The sequence below is a fragment of the Phoxinus phoxinus genome, assembly GCF_949152265.1.
Source record: "Phoxinus phoxinus genome assembly, chromosome: 17".
Taxonomy (NCBI): domain Eukaryota; kingdom Metazoa; phylum Chordata; class Actinopteri; order Cypriniformes; family Leuciscidae; genus Phoxinus; species Phoxinus phoxinus.
The window spans coordinates 1,168,959-1,190,187 of NC_136892.1; the positions used below are offsets into that span (position 1 = coordinate 1,168,959).

General features: G+C 43.2%; 1 long non-coding RNA gene across 1 annotated transcript; it reads right to left on the minus strand.

The window, feature by feature from the left end:
• Positions 1 to 306: 306 nt before the first annotated feature.
• Positions 307 to 11,662, minus strand: LOC306984965. The gene is made up of 3 exons (XR_013794701.1): positions 11,551 to 11,662; positions 7,869 to 8,026; positions 307 to 1,943 (listed from the first exon to the last, which is right to left on the minus strand). It is a non-coding gene; the product is annotated as an uncharacterized lncRNA (long non-coding RNA).
• Between the last annotated feature and the right edge of the window lie 9,567 nt (positions 11,663 to 21,229).

Here is a 21,229-nt window from a genome sequence, read left to right on the forward strand (position 1 = left end):
TACGAGACCGGTGCGTCTCACAGGCGCCGCTCATCAGTAATCCCGCCACCGGCCTCGCACCGTTCTCCCGCGGCCGTCAGTCTCGTCCCGCTCGCCGCAGTGAACATGATGAACGGCGACTGTAGAACGCAAAAGCCGAATCCTGGACATTTTGGGCGACATCAAAATCCCGGGCAGACTCGTCACGGAGACTCACTAGTAGCCTAGCCCTGTTGTTTAACTGCGCTCACTTACCGGTATGCGTGGCTTGGGCGTGGCCTCGTAAAATAATTTCACATTTCTTCTACATAAATGACCCGTTTTAAATACACATTCATCTTAACAGCAGTGAAGTATCCCTTTAAGGGCTTTTTCTCCATACGATGCGTTGGAGGACAAAGTTTTCATGTTAAATTGCCATAGTTTAACATGGCAGCCATATTGCACCAGAACGCCCACCACACACCAGCTTACTGGTGGAGAGGAGACAAAAAATGCTAGCAAAATGCTAACACGTTGTGCTAGCGATAGCAATTTAAATTAAAAGCTAGCACTGTAAGATTAACGTAATCGATATCAGATATATGGTGATTTAGCAGTTTAAATTACAAAGAATGATAGTAAGAAAAAAATCCAAAACAGAGCTACAATCGCAAACCTACAATTCTGAAAGGAACCAGAAGGCAATGATGTCGCTCTCACTAAATGAAATAATGAATATTGCACCACATTACTTGACTGCATTTTATAGTTTATATCATTTCATGTAACCTTTCATTTACATTGTAGCATTTCACAGTAAACCAAAGTATACTAATATTTTGATTCTGAGGTGTCAATATATTGAATGGAGGGACTTCTTCATACATTTAAAATTAGAGGCTGTTTACCGCAACCACTATTCAACTATAAATAGTAACCACTATACCGCAACCACTATTCATTTTTTTAAACTGTGGCAAGAGAGACTGTCAAGTGATAAAGAAGTGGTCATGAAGTTGAGGCATGAACGCAATTTCACAAATAAATATGCATTTTCTAGTGCCATTCTAAACACTTTCTACACAAAGTACTAAAATAGGTTCTCGCATAAGCATGACTTTTCAGGTGTATCTGTATATGTGATGGCAATATACTATATATGTTTTATTACATTGGTCACAACATGTGAATCTTCATATGGGAATTAAGGGATACTTTATGTTCGAAACTCTTTCCACACTGATCACATGCAAATGGCTTCTATCCAGTGTGAATGGTCTCGTGTTTTTTAAGGTTTCCTTTATGAGTGAAACCACTTCCACAGTGTTGGCAGGTGAAAGGCCTCTCTCCAGTGTGAACTCTCATGTGTTTTTTAAGGTTTCCTTTATGAGTGAAACTCTTGCCACACTGAGGGCATATGTAAGGCTTTTCTCCAGTGTGAACTCTCATGTGGGATTTAAAAGTTGGTCTGTGTGTAAAACCCCTTCCACATTGATGGCATGTGAAAGGCTTCTCTCCAGTATGAATTCTCATGTGGCTTTCAAGGCTTACTTTCCGAAGGAAACTATTCCCACACAGATTGCAGATGAATGGCTTCTCTCCAGAGTGAATTCTCATGTGGCTTTTTAGGCATCCTTTCCGAAGGAAACTATTCCCACACAGTTTGCAGGAGAAAGGCTTCTCTCCAGAGTGAATTCTAATGTGCCTGTCAAGGATTACTTTTTGAGTGAAACTTATTCCACATTGAGCGCATGTGTAAGGCCTCTCTCCAGTGTGAATTCTCATGTGAGAGTTAAGGTTTGATTTTCTGTTGAAACTTTTTCCACACTGTTGGCAGGTAAAATGGCGTATATTTGGGGCCTTTTGAGCTCTTGCTCGTGAAGTCTTTTCAGTCTGTGAGCAACTAAATGATTTTTCTCCAGTAATGAATTCATGATGCATTTCATTCAGTCCTTGACTCTCCTCTTTCAGCGCCATCAGGTCTAAGGCAAAAAACAAAAACAAATTCAATTTAACCCAGGTTTAATGGCACAAACCAACAAACATAAAAAAACATATTATTAACCAACAACATAAATGTTTCCCACACATAGACTAATTCGTGGCGATGCGCCACAGAATCAACACCGGCCGCCACATAATGCGTTTCGTTATAATTATTTATTTATTTTAAATGGCATTAATTTTTTTTTAATAACTCTCCCTCTGTCTCTCTCGGCCGCATAAAATAAATAACTGCTGAAATAAAAAACACTTTCCAGTGATTAAATGTTTTCTGTGTTTACACAAATCTTGTGCGATGTCCTAAACTGCTGGGATAATCACACAACGCATGCCGTAGTCCACTAATGCAGTGTTTCCCAACCTTTTTTCAGTCAAGGCACCCTTTGAAAAAAAAAAAAAAAAATGTGTGGCACCCTACACTAGTGTTGCCACAAAACTACTTTGATACTATACCTTGAAATTTATTGGTTTTTAATACCACAGGAATTGCAAATCTCACCTAAATGTTTGCTCACTCAGTGTATTTGTGTTTTTATATTGGAATAATTTTGTTATAATTGCACAAGATAGCTTGTTTTTTATATATTTTATAATGTAATAATTTCACAGTTAATCTCCAAATTAATGTAGAAACATTTGGAGTCCAAAAGAGAAATTTCGCGAGCGTTGATACAAATGCCTCGCTCTTCATGCACCTCGTGCGGATCCCATCTGCACGAGGCCGACAGGCACACGGAGTGCGTCACATGCAGGGAGCCGCCCATGCTGAAGGTGCTCTCATTGCGAGAGCATGCATATCTCGACGCTGCGGACGCGGCTAGGTCTCTGCAAAAATGGCGACACCGCTTCTCCTGCCCTTCCTTTTCCTGCCCTACTTCAGCCAAGGAAAATGAAGCGCCGCAACCAACGGCAGCCTGAGCGGATGGAGGTAAGCGAGCCCACGCCGGCCACGTCCCTGCGTGCCACCGGTCCTGTTCACGCAGGGGGACCAGCGCCCCTCTCTATCCAAGCGGCGGGTGTCGTCTCCTGCGGCAGATCGGATCAGGAGCACGACGACAGCCTCTCCATTGCTGTATCTGAGGAAGAGTGGTCAGGCTCTGTTGACCCCGCCCCCCTCTCTCAGTCAGGTGCCAGCGCTACTGCAACCAGGACGAATTCGGATGCTGAGTCACTGCGGCTGTTTCTGACCTCGGGCTCAATTGGGCCTCGCCCTAAGAGCCTCCCAGAGGTCGGCTGGATTTTGCCAGGGCGCCAGCAGGCCCCCCGCCACAAGCCTGCACCGTTCTTTCCGAGGTCCATGACGAGCTGACTAAGGCGTGGCGTGCCCCTTACTCAGCACGCACGAGCGATTCTACTTCCGCTACGCTCTCATCCGTTGACGGCGCAGCGGAAAAGGGATATGAAAAGCTACCGCCGCTCGAAGAAGCCGTGGCCGCTCATCTCTGCCCGCCCACTGCTGCTGGTTGGAGATCCAGAGCGGTGCACCCCTCGAAGCCATGCCGTAACACCTCAGCCCTCGCCGGACACTCTTTCTCTGCTTCCGGTCAGGCTGCATTGGCCCTTCACACGATGGCGGTGTTACAGGTCTTCCAAGCCAAGCTTCTCCAATCCATGGATGAGTCTGGCCCGGAAGCTGAGGCCTTCCGCTACCTTCACAGTGCCACAGACGTAGCTCTGCATGCTACGAAGGCTACCGCACAGGCTATCAGCAGGAGCATGGCTAACCTCGTCGTGCTCGAGCGCCACCTTTGGCTGAACCTCATTGACATCAAGGAAGCGGACAGGACAGCTTTCCTCGACGGTCCTATTTCTAGCACCAGCCTCTTTGGTCCGGCGGTGACGGGATTCCTCGAGAGGTACACCGAAGCGCAAAAGTCGTCCCTAGCCATGCGACACTTTTTGCCGAAGCGCTTCAGCCCTGCTTCGAGTCGACCCAAGGCCACACCGCCTCCTCAGCAAGCAAAGTCAGCGCCGCGGGTCCCTCCGCCCCACGGCTGATACCCACTGCCATTCTCAGCCAGCTAAGCGCTACCCGCTGCCTCGGCGCCAGGACCCCTGACCCAGCTTTGTGTTGGACCCTAGGCTTCCGAAGACCTCCTAGCAGAAGGGGGGAAAAGAGAGGGCTCGAGTCTCGCGCTAGCTGGACTGCCCTCGGAGAAAGCTCATGTAGATCTCAGGGGGCTGGAGATTTTTGTACTTTAGTGACTGGGCCCGCTGCACTGCACGTGCCCCTACAAACAAACGCCATTTTTACGGCGACCCAAATAAAGCACGAAAAGAGTATGTTTCAAACACACAACACACGGTTCCCGGTACCCATTCATTAGCCAGCCCTCCTCCAATTGTCACTCTGTCTTTGCCCAGGGCGTAAGGCTGTCCAGCCAGCCCCACAAAGATTATGTGCACAAATCACAACATAAGGGTATTAGGTCCCCCTGTGTTAGGTGGCCCAACCCCAAATATGTGTCAAACCATTAGCCTCCTACAGGACAGGTGTACGCACGCCCCTGAGGAAGTTTCAGAGTATACTCGGTCTCATGGCAGCTGCATCGTCAGCACTCGATCTAGGGTTACTGCAGATGCACCCTCTCCAGCATTGGCTAATGCGCCGGGTGCCAGCCCATGCATGGCAGTCAAGGAGCCTGCACATTAAGGTGAATCACAGCTGTTTAAGGGCCATGGTTCCCTGGAAAGCCCAAAAGTGGTACCAAGCGGGCATGGCCATAGGACCAACTGTGCCCAAGAGGAAGTTGTTTTTTTACAGATTCCTCCAACCAAGGTTGGGGGGCGCTTTACGAGGGCAGGCCTGTCTCCGGCCTCTGGTCCAGCCCGGAGAAGAGCTTACACATAAACTGCCTGGAAATGAGAGCAGTTTGTTTAGCCCTGACAGCATTTCTACCAGACCTCAAGGGGCACCACGGCCAACATGTCAGTGGTGTCCTATATAAAACGCCAAGGCGGTCTCAGGTCGGGCAACCTGTACACCATGGCCAGAGACCTCCTTCTGTGGGTGCAAGCCAACCTGTGCTCCCTGAGAGCTGCTCATGTCCCCGGCATCCAGAATGTGGGCGCGAAGACAACTCGACAACTCAACTTGCTATCTCGAGACAACACACCCCCAGGCGAATGGTCTCTCAACCCGGAGATGGCCAGTCTGATATGGAGTGTATTCGGCGAGGTCGACACGATATCTGTGTATTTTCCGGAATCTCTGTGTGAAAGGGGCTTAAGTGTAATTTATCAAATACAATTAGCAATATTAACATGACTGTTTAAAACAATATTCTTTTGGCTTCCCAACACATGGGTGTTTTGAGTTCAAACGTCTATGCAGCTTTGATGGTTTTAGCGCCTCATTTGACAAAAGTTCTCCACGTTCAACACACTGTGCCTTCGGCTTAAGGGGGTCGCACACCGGATGAGACGCGCAGCGCCACGTCTTTAAAATTCGAACACATTATTGTCTATGAGTGTAGGCCTACACACACCAGCGGCGCCATTCGGCGTCTGTCCGCGTCACCCAGCTATGGCTCAGGACCTTGTTCAAATCCTGCCACGCCATTTACATAGTTTTATATTAAATTTACATTATATTTGTCTCAAATCATCGTTAATGTATTTACTGACTTCACCCTGTGCTGCAAGATACATTTAGTTCTACATTCATTCACAAGAAATCAGAGGCGTGGATGAAAACTATCGGATTTTCAGGTGATATTCTCAATTCATTCAGTTAACGTACGCGCCCTGAAGTAAAATGTTCAGATTGCAGACTTAGCAATGATTTTATTTAATTGTACAGTACAATCATAACATAGTACAGACATAATCTTGATTTCATAATGTCCTTAAACATAACAATATTGCTGGCCATAAGCTGAGAAAGTGCGCGTCCGGTGTGGGATACCTCAAGTTGTCCTAGACACGAAGTAACGCGGCGCCGTGCTTCTCGTCCAGTGTGCGACCCCCTTTAGTCTCAGTACCTGCCTTTAAAACCAAATTTTATGTATGCGGTGTCATATTTTCTCACCACACACTTCGAAGCTTTTGCTTGCACAGGACTGTCTCCCACATCTGCTTATATCTTCAGAAAACGATCCGCGTTTTTAGTTTTTTTAGTTGCGATTAGGGTTGGGCGATATACCGGTATACACGTTTAACCAGTAGAAATTTGTCAACCAGTAGAGATTAGGTAGTCGTCTCTATGGTGGTTACGCTCATGTGATGTTGCCGCTTATTGATATAATGCGTTTTACAGGGCACCTATTATGACATTTAAAATGCTCCTAATGTTGTTTAGGGAGTCCCCAACAACAGTTTTACATGCATGCAATGTCAAAAAACACTTTTGTTGTCGTATAATATGCATTTATTTTTACCAGATTTGCTCACCGACTCCCAAATGATTCGTTCAACGACTCGTTTTTCCAAACCCCTCCTTTGCGCGACGCTAATCTGCGTTGATTGGTCAGATGACCCAGCAGTGTTTACAGAGATAATACTTATTGTTTAACACGGAGTACAATGATGTTTTTATCAATTAAATCGTGTTATAATAATGATTATAGTCCACTGCTTTGTATTTGTAGTAAAAAACTAAAAATAAGATAAAGAATGTAATGTTATGTTAGCGAGCATAGCCCAGAGTTCATATTGTAAAAGCACAATCAGTCTTTGTTTGCATTAGCCCGATGCATAAACATAACGTTTTTACAAAAAAAATAAAAATAAAATGTAGTTACGTTACTACGAGGTATTACTCTATTCTTTAAGACAACTCCGAAAACAACGACAAACACTTCACATATCTCAATACAATTGTCATTGAAGACCTAGAAGCTAAACGGTGCTTACACAACAAACAAAATAATTATTAAGCATGCTACATAAAACATAAAAGCAACAATTATTAATAACACTTACAGGTTGTGATACGGAGGAGGAAGCTGATGCAAATACACTTGGAACTGAACCTTCCTTCAATATCAGCCGGCTCGCGAATCCCAGTTTGAGTGCATTTAAGTTGGTAAAGCAATCGTCTTGAAAATGGCGCGAGCAAAGCACAAGGCTCGGACTATACTTCTGTGGTATAGTTGTATATATGAATTGTAGCCACTTAGTCTTCAAATGCTCCTCCTTGGGCAGATGAAAAAAGTTGGCTTTTGAGTCGCACTTCAGAACACAGCGTCTCGTCGCCGTGATGTTTCCCTGCTGGCCTTGGAGCGCAATAAGTGGGCGTATCGTATTCAAATAACTTGACAAGTTGACGTCATCTAGTCAGAGAAAAAGCTTCGGTCTTCTAACGATTCATAAAAATGACTCAGAGTCGACTCTTACTTTTGAAAGACAATAACTTTATATACGGTGCACTTTCATATTTCAAACTTTGCAGGATGTTTTTGTTCACTTAGATCTATGTTACACACTACATGAAAGGTAAATTTCAAAATTCCATAATAGGTGCCCTTTAAGCCATGCGGTTTAAAAACAAGTTATTTTAAACCATTCAAGAGCAATAAGCAGCAAAACAGGACTCTGAAACGCGCGCACAAAGCCGCTGCTCATACAGCGCGCGGGAACTGAACCTAGCGCCTACAGTTCTTCTTAGTTTCTCTTTTTTTTCTCATATAAATAAAAAATATTATTTAATTCAACGTGCTATTGCTAGGAAACGAATAGAACATCGCTCTAGATTTTCCTCCTCATCTTCTTGACTCCTCCACAGTTAGGAAACAAACGTTCAGCCAGAGGAGCAGAATAACAACCTGTGATTGGTCACTTACTTTCAGACTTCAGACTTTCAAAAAAGGAAAAGAGAGAAAGCTGCAAGAGGGAAGACAGGGTACAAAAACACCCGAGTGAAATGAGAAAATGTACATGCCATCTCTGAGAATTTAACTAACCTGCTTGTTCCTCAGTGTCTTCTTGCTTTACTTCAATCCTCATGTCTTCACTCTCCTCTTTAATCAACGCCATCTTACACGTTGCCTACGTCACGTGGATCTCAGTCGCTTCACCAGGAGCTTTTCTGTGTTTGGACCACTGATCTCTATAATGACATCTGTATAAAAATAATTTCAAAACTATATTTCAGTAGTCAGCACACTGGCAGTTAATGGACTTAAGGATGATTAGCCAAACAACACTCAAAACTAGCACTACAAATTAATAAAAGAACACAAATTATATACTTTGTATTTAGTTATGGTATTTATTTTTTATAAAAGGATAGTTCCAGTCCTTGATTCTGATTGGCAGAGCCGCGTTCGAAGCCGTTGTAAATTAATCAACATACATACATGCTAAGGGTGTCACGATTTCGATTTTAAATCGAAATCGATCGAAATTAAGTCACAATCTCGATCATCGAATTAAAAAATGGAATCGTCGATGCTGCCACGCCCCCATGTCACGTTCGGTCGGCTTGTCAAGCAGAAAAAAAACACGCGTGTTGAAATGCTGCGAGTCAACCTCCTCTGGGGGCCGCACACCCGACGATAAGCGCCGCGTCTATGACAACTCGAGGTATCGCACCCACCGGACGAGAAGCGCCGCGTCGAGTCTATGACAACTCGAGGTATCGCACCCACCGGAGAAGCGCCGCGTCGAGTCTATGACAACTCGAGGTATCGCACCCACCGGACGAGAAGCGCCGCGTCGAGTCTATGACAACTCGAGGTATCGCACACACCGGACGAGAAGCGCCGCGTCGAGTCTATGACAACTCGAGGTATCGCACCCACCGGACGAGAAGCGCCGCGTCGAGTCTATGACAACTCGAGGTATCGCACCCACCGGACGAGAAGCGCCGCGTCGAGTCTATGACAACTCGAGGTATCGCACCCACCGGACGAGAAGCGCCGCGTCGAGTCTATGACAACTCGAGGTATCGCACCCACCGGACGAGAAGCGCCGCGTCGAGTCTATGACAACTCGAGGTATCGCACCCACCGGACGAGAAGCGCCGCGTCGAGTCTATGACAACTCGAGGTATCGCACCCACCGGACGAGAAGCGCCGCGTCGAGTCTATGACAACTCGAGGTATCGCACCCACCGGACGAGAAGCGCCGCGTCGAGTCTATGACAACTCGAGGTATCGCACCCACCGGACGAGAAGCGCCGCGTCGAGTCTATGACAACTCGAGGTATCGCACCCACCGGAGAAGCGCCGCGTCGAGTCTATGACAACTCGAGATATCGCACCCACCGGACGAGAAGCGCCGCGTCGAGTCTATGACAACTCGAGGTATCGCACCCACCGGAGAAGCGCCGCGTCGAGTCTATGACAACTCGAGGTATCGCACCCACCGGACGAGAAGCGCCGCGTCGAGTCTATGACAACTCGAGGTATCGCACACACCGGACGAGAAGCGCCGCGTCGAGTCTATGACAACTCGAGGTATCGCACCCACCGGACGAGAAGCGCCGCGTCGAGTCTATGACAACTCGAGGTATCGCACCCACCGGACGAGAAGCGCCGCGTCGAGTCTATGACAACTCGAGATATCGCACCCACCGGACGAGAAGCGCCGCGTCGAGTCTATGACAACTCGAGGTATCGCACCCACCGGAGAAGCGCCGCGTCGAGTCTATGACAACTCGAGGTATCGCACCCACCGGACGAGAAGCGCCGCGTCGAGTCTATGACAACTCGAGGTATCGCACACACCGGACGAGAAGCGCCGCGTCGAGTCTATGACAACTCGAGGTATCGCACCCACCGGACGAGAAGCGCCGCGTCGAGTCTATGACAACTCGAGGTATCGCACCCACCGGACGAGAAGCGCCGCGTCGAGTCTATGACAACTCGAGGTATCGCACCCACCGGACGAGAAGCGCCGCGTCGAGTCTATGACAACTCGAGGTATCGCACCCACCGGAGAAGCGCCGCGTCGAGTCTATGACAACTCGAGGTATCGCACCCACCAGACGAGAAGCGCCGCGTCGAGTCTATGACAACTCGAGGTATTGTACATCGGACGCGCACTTTCATGTTTATGGCCTGCAATATTATGTTTAAGGACAGATTATGGAATTAAGATCATGTCTATGTTATGAGGCTACTGTACAACGTTAACGTCCGTTAACTGAATGTATCCTGAAAATCCGATAACATCAGCAATTTTCATTCAACCAGCTGATTTCTGTAAATGAATGTAAAACATGTAACTTATATTGCAGCAAAGTCATATTGACGATTTGAGACAAATAAATGTAAATGTATTAATTTAAAATAAATGTAATATAAAACTATGTAAATGGCTCTCTGTGGCGCGGCAGGATTAATTTTGAACAAGGTCCCGAGCCGTTGCTGGGCGCCGCGAACAGACGGCGAATGGCGCCGCCGGTGTGTGTGTGTGTGTGTGTGTGTACACTCTCAGAGAATAAAGTGTTAGAATTTTAAAGACTCTGCGCGACGCATAGATTTATCTGTTAAACTGTTTGTTTGTTTGTTTGTGAACTTGAATGTCATCTTCTGTGAAGAAGACTGCAGTTACAAAAGAGTAGATCGCTGGTTATTTTGCTTAAGTTTCCAATTGACTGAAGATATAAGTATTGTTACATTATGTTCTTAATAAATGTTTTAAATTTGACAATGTAGTGTGGTACATTGCGAACAAAGGTCAGATATTATGCATAAAGTTTGGTCTAAAAATGGCATAGCAACCTGTGGTTAAAAAAAAAAAAAAAAGAGTAAAAACCGAGAATCGAATCGAACTGTGACCTTAGAATCGAAAATGTAATCGAATCGAGGATTTGGAGAATCGTGACACCCCTAATACATGCACACCTATGACCGCATTACATTAGTGTTACTGCGCAGCTGCCGCTTGTGATTTGTTGCTGCATGTGTTGCTTAGCAACTTCTTTGGAACTATATTGCTTGGCGGAGGAATAAATGTGTTATAACGTTGTATTTTTTTGTTGCTGGTGTTTATTTTATGAATAAAATAAATATTAAAAAGAATATTTTTATGGAGTAAACGTTTTAAAAAACCAATAAGCCCCCTGAAGCCGTGTTTTAAAGTGGATTTAGAACAGCTGAGGGGGGTTTAGGCCCCCTAAATACACTGTAAACACGGCTTCAGGGGGCTTATTATTGCTTTAGTTGCTAACATTTAATAGATTACACTTCCATGAAAACATTTTCAGTTGGTTTGATAAAGTTGTCATTATTCATGTTTGTGTTCTCGTTGCATTTACACTGTTCTGACCAGCAGGAGTCGTCAGCGTACAGTGATCCGAGCGATTCAATCCACTGAATCATTTTTGTGAATCATTTGGTTCAATTGACTCGGAGTTTGGAAAAGCTCAATTTCTCTCATCACTATAACGTTACTTGCCAGTGACCGAATTCATATTTACGATAAACTGATAGACGATATCGAGAGCGAAATGAGACGCACCTTTTTCTGTTACTCATGTATAGATACTTGATTCACGAAAAATAACGTTCACAAATGTTACATGAAGCATTACAATGTTACATTTCATAATTATTTATTTTACATAGCTTGTAAAAACGATTAAATTGATAGAACAGCTTCCATTCATTTAAACACTTTAAATGCGTAACCACAAACCTTTCTTCAGGTGAACCACAACAGAGGCTGGAGTGCGGCGCTGCTTTATGACGTCACATCGCCAGGCCAAAATAAAAGTCCCGCCCGTTCTCACTCACTCACTCACTCACACACTCACTCACACACAGCTGTCTAAAATCACAAACGGGAATGGAAATGCACATATATAATATTAAGAAAATATAAAGACCTACTAAAGAATGGGTGCAAGATTCTGTCTAAAAGGCAATAATATGTTTGGGTGCAGAAGCCATTTATACCAGATATTACAGCATTAAAATGCAAATAGTGACAAATAAAATGTACATGTTAAAAAGACATTTTACAGGACACTGAGTGGCTACTGGATCTGACATTATCAGTGCTTTAACAGGCTTTTCTCCTCATATTTACAGAAGAAGAAATTGCATCACTTTCCATCCAGGCAGTCGATGCTTCTGCATCTGAGGTCTCTCACAGAGCATTAAATATACTTTGAACTCTTGGACAGGCTCGGCCAAGAATTTGAGGACAGATTCACTGACTTTGATAAGCTGGAACCATGCGTGCCATTCATTGCAAATCCTTTCATGCAAGTGGACATTTTGCAAATTTCAGAGAAACTAAGTGATGCGTTTAACCTGCTTTAGTGAGGTTGAGATGGAGATGTAAAAGCTTATCAGGGGGCAACAGACTTGTGGAAACTTGTTGACCCAGAGAAATATCTGCACAGCAGCCATGAAAGTTGCCTGTCTTTTTGGTTCAACCTGTGTCAACACAGAACACGCCTTACTGGACATTTGGAGGACTCCATTAGAGTTACAGTGTCAGGTTATACTCCTGATTATAGGGCACTTGTGGACATTATGCAATGCCAAGCTTCCCATTCAAAGGCAGTTAGAGGACCACTGTTGTTGTCTTGTTTTTTTGCCTATAAAAGCTGGCTGATTTGTTGTTGCAAATGTGCTAAATTACTCTTGAAATTTTGTGGTATTAAAATATTCAGGGAAATATGTTCAGTGTAATGTCATCTACATAGAGAAAATTATAAATATATTTGAGTATATCAAACAAGTAGCCCTCTAGACTATTTTATCCCCCCTCACTCACAAGACAGATCAAGACAACAGGCGAACCACTGAACAAAGAAACTCGAACAATTCTAGCCATTTTTCTCCACGGCTCAGCCCGGTTCTGCTCCTCCAACGCGGTCCTATCCGCCAGAATTATGAAGACTATCACCTGTCCCTCATCACCACGTCAATTATGGACCGTATACTCATACCCTATCCAGTTGTTTTTCAACTTATCTCAAAGTTGTCAGAGCATCAATCAATTCTGTTCAGGAGGAAGTTTTTTACACTATGTAACTTTTTTTTTGTTCAAACTAAATTTAAATAATGAGTCAATACACCATCAATCCTTCTTGCAAAACATGTTTTTGTCTTCCCATGATTCACTATGGTAGGTCTATTATTGTTAGGTCAATCTACTGTAAGTGTTTATATTTTAGACAGTATCCCGCTCGATCTACAATATAAACACAGTCTTTTTTTGCATACTGAGGGATTTGACATGTAAAAGCGATGCGGAGATGATGGTGTTTTTATTACTCAACAGGTGAGTATGTGTTTTGTTGAACAGATAAACTGCATATGTAGCTCTCTAACAGAGTTCACTGTGAAGCATTATCTATTGTGAAGGGTCTTTTTATTATGGCTGTTGTAGCACCGTGCTGGAATTTAAGGAAGTACCGTGTCTATTAGTGGGTAAAGTTAGTTGAAAATTACATAGTGTACCTTTAAAGTAAACTGGATTAGATTTGAATAATTGTGCTGATTGAGCAGATGGGGCAGAGCCGCGGTGACGAGGGTCCGAGGCAGGGTTAGGAATATACTGTAGGAATATACTGTAGGAATCTATTACAATACTAAAAACAAGACTTTATATTGCTTAGATATCCTGGAAGCAGATTTCCATAGATGGAAAAATTGAGATCTCCTATCTGGGCTGGTTTCCAAGAACCATATATACATATGCAGATAATAAAAACAGATGTTCTGGAACAATGAAAAATGATTTCCCTCATCTCCGTCTTTCTTTTGCTTCCCAATGAGTACCTGCAGGAAGAGAGAGAGACTGTTTTCTATCAATATGCCCACTTTACTCCTAAAAAGGAGTAATAAACATTCCGTCCATTCTGCTTATGGTCCGCGGATTTTAACAGTTCTATTCAATAATGCACAAGATTATTCATAGCACGGTTAATCAAAACCTTAATGAACTGAATAATACAACAGATAATAAATGCAAGGATTGATAGTATTACCCCTGTGGTGATCATGCATCTGCTGCCAATTTGTGAGCCAAGCTGAACAGCCATTTTGCTCATTTACTTCCCTTTCCTGTAATCCTTCAGTTATCAAAGTCCTCTCAGTTACTCTTTGGCAGCCGCTAGAATGTCTTTGATTATGTTAATGAACATAATCAACTCATATCTTGTAACTTCTACATCTATTAGAAGGCAGCCAACACCTTTTGCTGGAAATATGCCTTCAAATAACCTTTTGGTGCCAGTCCAGAGTCTATGGCTTTGCTTAAATGCACAGTATGCTGCGAATTTATTCCTAATGATTACTCACAGTGAAGTGGAGAAGTGGAGTCAGGGTGGAAATCTGCCTCAGGTCTCGCTCTATTACGCACGTGAGTTGGTGGTAACAGCAGGGCACAAAATATTTATTTGGCAGTGCCAATATGATCGATTGCATTTACTGCTGGGGATTTCACCAAGCTTGGTTGCTCCTCCACACAGAGGAATGATTCTGGTATTGAGCCTATACAGTAGTTGTCACTTTGCTGTGTACCTGGAGTAGAACCAGCATAATATGATTTGGCCGACAAGCCTATTTCCCGGTTCCATTATAGGCTGCAAGCATCCCAACCACACTAAGAAATGCACTTCATGCCCATTCTTTCTCCAAGGCTGAGGCCAACCACAATACATGGTCCAGAAGCACTATGTGGCATTATACCAGTTGCCTTTCTTGCCTTCTGACTTCTGGCAGTATAGTTGGCTAGTCGCCACCACATGTTGTTGCATAAGCGTGTGGTTCTTCTTCATGATCTAGCCATGGCCTAATAGGCTTAGCTATAGTTGTTGCTGGCTCTTTTGTCTCTGTATACACCTCTTTTTGTCCTCCGTTGGCTTTCGCCCTACTCATTGGATTCAGCACAGAGATGGGACTGCGTGTTCAGCTCCTCCACCACTATACTTTTAGCTTCGAGCCAGGTTGAGCTCCCACAAGCTGGCTTCAGACTGGTGGCATGAATCCACTGTGGCTGGAAGTCAGTCAGTACTCCAGTTCTTGTCTCAGCGATGACTATGCCAGGCCCAAGATACTTAAGGTGCGTTCACACCGGACGCAAATAGCGCGTCATGCGCGAGTGATTTCAATGTTAAGTCAATGCAAAGACGCGTTACGCGCGTAAAAAATTCCTGCGGCACGAATGGCGCAAATTGAGCGTTTGGCGCATTATGCGTGTTACGCGTGAATTATTTTAAATTAATTTTACAAAGATTACATGATAGAAATTACATGATTACATGATAGAAAGTCTAACGCCTTCAAATGCCGTACAGCAAACCCATCTAATCTGGTGCCTATTACACGCCAAACTAAGACTGCTGTGGGGACAAAAAGTAAGACTGTTAAGTTAGCACTCTTAAACATCTGCTCACTTAAAAATAAATCACTTCTAGTCAATGACTTAATAACCACATACAACCTGGATTTTATGTTTCTAAATGAAACTTGGCTAGAAGACAACTGCAGTGCAACTGTCCTCAATGAAACATCCCCTCCTAACTTTACTTTTATGAGTGTCTGCCGAGCGGGTAGGAGAGGTGGGGGAGTAGCTGCTCTTTTCAAAGATGTCTATCCATGTAAGCAAATATCATTTGGTAATTACCCGTCTTTCGAATATCTGGGTATTGTGTTAAAAGGTGCTCCACGCATTTTACTAATCATTGTTTACAGGCCTCCAAAATACTCTTCAGCCTTTGCTGAGGACTTTACAGAACTGTTATCAACCATTTCCTCAGAGTTTGACTGTTTTGCTATTGCTGGAGATTTTAACATTCACATAGACAATGCAGAAAACAATATGGCAAAAGAAATCAAAACTGTTTTAAAAACTTTTGTTCTGACTCAGCATGTACATGGACCGACACACAATCGTGGACACACTCTAGATTTACTTATCAGTAAGGGTCTAAACATTTCATCGATTGTTATTAAGGATGTAGCAGTGTCTGATCATTTCTGTATTTTCTTTGATATATTGATCTCTCCTGCCATTGAAGCTAGATCTGTGTCTGTCAAGAAGAGATGCTTAAATGAGAACACTAGTGTACTATTTATGAAGGCTATATCTTCAACACCAAGTATATCTGCTGACTCTGTTGATTTTCTCCTTGATTCTTTTAACTCAAAAGTTAAAAGCGTAATTGATGATATTGCTCCTGTGAAAGTCAGGAAGAATGGTAGACAAAAGGCACCCTGGAGAAACTCAACAGCAGTGCAAAATATGAAAAGACAATGCAGAAAAGCAGAGCGCATGTGGCGGAAGACAAAACTTGTAGTCCACTATAACATCTACAAAGACACCATCCATGCTTTCAATATGGAACTAGGTAAAGCTAGACAGACTTTCTTCTCAAATATTATAAACAGCAACTTAAACAACACACGCACTCTTTTTGCTACTGTTGAGAGATTAACGAACCCCCCGAGCCAGATTCCCAGTGAAATGCTCTCAGACAGCAAGTGCAGTGAGTTCGCTTCTTTCTTCTCTGAGAAAATCAATAACATCAGAAAGGTGATCAGCACATCCTTGAGTTGCACTGGGGTCAGAAAGATCAGACCATAACCTGAGAAAGTAGTTACTATGTCTGATTTCAAAGAAATTGATGGCAAAATTTTGGAAGAAACCGTACAGCACCTTAAAACATCAACCTGCGCCCTTGACGCTCTTCCCACATCTTTCTTCAAAAGTGTGTTAAACAGCTTAGAAGCAGATATCCTAGAAGTGATAAATGTCTCACTTCTCTCTGGAAGTTTTCCAAACTCCCTGAAAACTGCAGTTGTCAAACCCCTCCTAAAAAAGAGCAATCTGGATTAGACTATATTAAGCAACTATAGACCGATCTCAAATCTTCCTTTCATTGGCAAGATCATTGAAAAAGTTGTTTTCAATCAGCTGAACAAATTCTTAAGCTCGAATGGATACTTTGACAATTTTCAATCTGGTTTCCGATCGCATCACAGCACAGAGACAGCGCTCATAAAGATAATTAACGATATTCGCTTAAATACTGATACAGGCAAATTATCAGTGTTGGTACTACTCGACCTCAGTGCTGCTTTTGACACTGTCGATCACAACATACTTCTTGACAGGCTGGAAAACTGGGTGGGGCTTTCTGGGATAGTCCTAAAATGGTTCAGGTCATACTTAGAAGCGAGAGGTTATTATGTGAGTATAGGAGACCATAAGTCTGAGTGGACATCCATGACATGTGGAGTCCCTCAAGGCTCAATTCTTGCGCCACTCCTATTCAACCTGTACATGCTTCCAATGAGCCAAATAATGAGAAAGAACCAAATCTCTTACCACAGCTATGCAGACGACACACAGATCTACTTAGCCCTATCGCCTAACGATTACAGCCCCATTGACTCCCTGTTCCAATGCATTGATGAAGTAAACAGTTGGATGTGCCAAAACTTTCTTCAGTTAAACGAAGACAAAACTGAAGTCATTGCGTTTGGAAACAAAGATGAAGTTCTCAAGGTGAACGCATACCTTCACTCTAGAGGTCAAACTACTAAAAATCAAGTCAGGAATCTTGATGTGTCTCTAGAGTCAGACCTTAGCTTCAGTAGTCATGTCAAAGCAATAACTAAATCGGCATACTATCATCTGAAAAATATTGCAAGAATTAGAGGCTTTGTTTCCAGTCAGGACTTAGAAAAACTTGTGCATGCTTTCATCACCAGCAGGGTGGATTACTGTAATGGACTCCTTACTGGCCTTCCCAAAAAGACCATAAGACAGTTGCAGCTCGTACAGAACGCTGCCGCCAGGATCCTAAGCAGAACCAGAAAATATGAACACATCACACCAGTCCTCAGGTCTTTACACTGGCTCCCAGTCACATTTAGGATTGATTTTAAAGTATTATTAATGGTATATAAATCATTTAATGGCCTAGGACCTCAATACATTGCAGATATGCTCACTGAATATAAACCCAACAGATCACTCAGATCATTAGGATCACATCAACTAGAAATACCAAGGGTTCACTCAAAGCAAGGAGAGTTTTAGCTATTATGCTGGAACCAGAGCCAGCTTCCAGAAGAGATCAGGTGTGCTCCTACAGTAGTCACATTCAAATCCAGACTCAAAACACTTCTGTTTAGCTGTGCATTTACTGAATGAGCACTGTGCCACTGTGCGTCCGACTGTTTGCACTGTATTTTATTTAATTTTTTATTCTAAACTGTTTTAATTATTCTCATTTCTTTTGATTATTTTAATTTCTTCTATGTAAAGCACTTTGAATTACCATTGTGTATGAAATGTACTATATAAATAAACTTGCCTTGCCTTGCCTATTTTATGTAGTGCTTTTTGTGCATTCACACGTTTGACGTGAATTTGCGGAACTTCTGCGTAAATTCGCGCCGCGTTAACCAATCGGAGCCTGCTTGCTGCTGTCACGTGGTGAAGTGACGTGATAAACGGGGGAAGGCCCGCTTTTCAGATTATAATGTAATTTTAAATGTTTGGCCTCAATAACTTATTTTATAATGACTAAATGCCCGCGTGAAAGAAGGAATGACATTGTTCAGATGTTAACTATGAATGTGACACTGAACATTTGGAGTCGTAGGCTACATTTCTGAATGAGATGAAGAAAAACTCAGAACCGAAGAACCGAAGCTATAGATTGTGAATTTACACATTTCGGGTTTACCAGCGGCAGACGTCAGGAGGACTAGCCGAGGTGAGGCGGGTTACATGAGCACTGAGCGTCCGCTGATCTCACAACTCTGAAACGTCAGATCACATTTTTTAAATAGGCGCTATCTTTATAAATAAACCACAGATTTGAGCTTTAAACTACTACATTTTCGACTGAACAACTCTTAAAACTACATTTCGTGACACAATAACAGTAGTATTTTTAAATTTCGCTGCCTTTCTTGCAAACAGAACCGCCTAGCACTTGCCCCTCCCACAAGAAGCGGATTTCGCTTTGGACGCGCGAATGCATTCAAAATGTTCAAGCGTCAAACTACACGCGGTAGACGCGAATTTGACGCTCTATTCGCGCGAGTTTGGTGTGAACGCACGCAGCATTAGACTCCTCAAGATTTGTGGGCTTTATGCACTTTATCAAAACCTGTTGGCGTGGAACGAAAGGATGAGTCAGCTTTTCTCCAGGAAATAGGAAAAGAAAGAGACACATCACCATTTTTGCCATTCAATATTTTGACTGGGGACTCCCCATAATCTGACGATCACCTGTGGAAAAATTGCCTGTGTGACATGTGACTCACAGGGATGGGAAAGGTCTACCCATAGTAATTTCAAATGGAGACTATCAAACTCTTTAGCAATCGTGTGACTCCGAATGGTGTTCTATTATTACAGTCTATGACCGTTGGTATAGTAAAATGCGGTATAATTTCTTTAGCAAGTACTTTTACTACCGTCTGCACATTTCCTTTACCACACGGAAAGGCCTCCGCCACTTATAAAAGGGCATGTGTGTGAAGTCTATGGAAGTGAGTCGTGGCTGACTGTCTTGCGTTTGTTTGTTTGCGCACACAACAGGCAAGCATCTAAAATCAACACAGTATTCTTTCTGACATTTGCTATGAAACACTATGATTGATTCAGAGTTTGTCTACATACCGTGACAACAGTGGATGCCCACAGTGCAACTCTACCCTGTTTGTCTCTTAAACAAGAAGCATCAAGCCAAGCTGACACTTTCTCTAAATGTCTTATTAGCTTTTCTTCAACCTCAACACAATCTTTCCCAGATACATAAAGAGCTGTGTCATCAACATACAAGACTTGCATCAGAACATATTTCTGTAAGGTCATTGAAAAAAAAGACTAAAAGGAATAGGACCCAAGAGAGGGATTCCTGCTATCATTTTATGGGGGACTGCCTTAATATTAATAATCACAATGCTTTGTTCACATTTTTAAAAATATGAATCGAACCATAACATACAGTAGATCGTTTTGATAAATTAAACTTAAAAAATGTGGACATTAAATGTTGCCATTTACAGTACCAAATGCCTTACCGAAAGTCCAGGAACACTTTATATTATGTCTATATGTAAGGACTAAGGACCAGCGAAAGGACCAGCATCTAAAGGACACCAACTATACGTCCTTTATCGAGCGACTATTTAATATGTTTCAATAACAAAAAAATTGCTGAGTAATTATGCATGAAACCAAACTGCAAAGGGTGCAAATGATGTTCTATCTCTAAATAATGCAATAGTTGTTCTCAAACAGCCTTCTGCAGAACTTTGGACACGACTGGGAGAAGACGGATTTAAAAACAGGCTTTGCCAAAGCATTTTTCCAGCCTTTGCTTCATATGAGCTTCTACTTATTAGAAACCAAAGAGTCTTCAGGCGTTGATAGACTGACATTTGTCTTTCATAACATTGTTTCTGCCTATCATGCTTTTTAATAGCTTGCTTCTTGAACATTATCAACTTACGAAAGCTTGTCTTCAAAAAATCATGTAAAGAAGTTCTAATAAAAAGTAAAAAGCCAAATAATGTAAGAAGTGGCTCAATAAGCACAGAGGCCCACCAGCCGTGCGAGTGTCCACTGCCATCATATGGAGTGAGGCGACCCTAAATGATTTAGTAAGAGACGTATCTCACTTTTGTAAGTGGATCTCAGTTGTATAGGACAGTAACAGGACAAATGTGCAGTCAATAGTTTTTACACATTTCCAAAAAATAGTTAAGCTTACTGACCACCTGGATAAGACTGACGAAGACAATACAGATGCATTGAACTGAGTTACTGCTTTAAAGGAATTAATTCACCTGACGAGGTTGTAGAGTACTAGAGCCTGAGGCCCCATCCACACTACTGCGTTTTCGTTTAGAAACGGAGACATTTTGCTACGTTTGCACCTCGCGTCCAGACTACAACGGCAGAAACGAAGACCTAAAACAGAGAACTTTAAAAACGCTCCGACCCCGTTTTGCGTTTTGAATCTCCGGAGTGTGTTTACTGAAGACGGTCGAAACGGAGGACTTTAGGAACACTGACGCAGAGGCTCACGCTCGGCTCTATGATCGGGTGTCGTCTGTCATGGCGTATCCTTCCCTGATTCGTCAGACACCCATCACATGACCCGTCCCCGGGAAGAAAACATACAAAAGCAGCCTGGACTACGTAACGTTAGTGACTGCAACATGGATAACGAATTACAAGCGTTACTGACGTTGACGTCTTTGCTAGCAGCTGTTGTGCAAGTAAATTCTGCATTTTACAACGCTATCACTGCCTACATGCGGCTCTTTACACCGGCACAGTGTTGGTGAGTGGTCACGTGATCCGCGTTTCCAGTCGTTTTAATGTG